Genomic DNA, 473 nt, shown 5'->3' on the forward strand with positions numbered 1-473 from the left:
GGGCGGCAATGGAATGGGGGTGATGAAGAGAGATAGCGGTTTGGAATCGGCCCTGCACAGTCGGGGCTGCCCGTCTTTCCTACTGAATTGTGTGGATTGTGTCAGAATGGCTGCGCGAGAGTGTGAAGCGCGAACGTCTTTTCCAGCAGGCAGGAAAAGCAGCAGCAGGGGGATGGTTTGCCGCGAGCCCGGGTAGCTCAGTCGGTAGAACATCAGACTCTTAATCTGAGGGTCCAGGGTTCAAGTCCCTGCTCGGGCGGGTCGCTTTTAAATTGCACTGCCACGGGACAACAGCGAAGGCGTAGTGCGAGCAAATCAGACTGAATGTGGCGGTGGGAAGCAAGCACAGGCCCCTTTTGCCTGCATTTCCGAAATGTGGCAGTTGCTGCCAAACTCGCGGTGTTTCTCACGCAAAGCGTGGCTTCTGTTTGAATTGATCTCTTTCAGGCCCTCCAAATGTGCGTAATCAGAAA

The 473-nt window shown here is 55.0% G+C and overlaps 1 non-coding gene across 1 annotated transcript; it reads left to right on the forward strand.

Annotated features, from left to right (window-relative positions):
- Positions 1 to 186: 186 nt before the first annotated feature.
- trnak-cuu lies at positions 187 to 259 on the forward strand. The gene has a single exon. It is a non-coding gene; the product is annotated as a tRNA-Lys (tRNA).
- Positions 260 to 473: the final 214 nt, after the last annotated feature.

The sequence above is a fragment of the Chiloscyllium plagiosum genome, unplaced genomic scaffold, assembly GCF_004010195.1.
Source record: "Chiloscyllium plagiosum isolate BGI_BamShark_2017 unplaced genomic scaffold, ASM401019v2 scaf_21399, whole genome shotgun sequence".
Lineage (NCBI taxonomy): Eukaryota > Metazoa > Chordata > Chondrichthyes > Orectolobiformes > Hemiscylliidae > Chiloscyllium > Chiloscyllium plagiosum.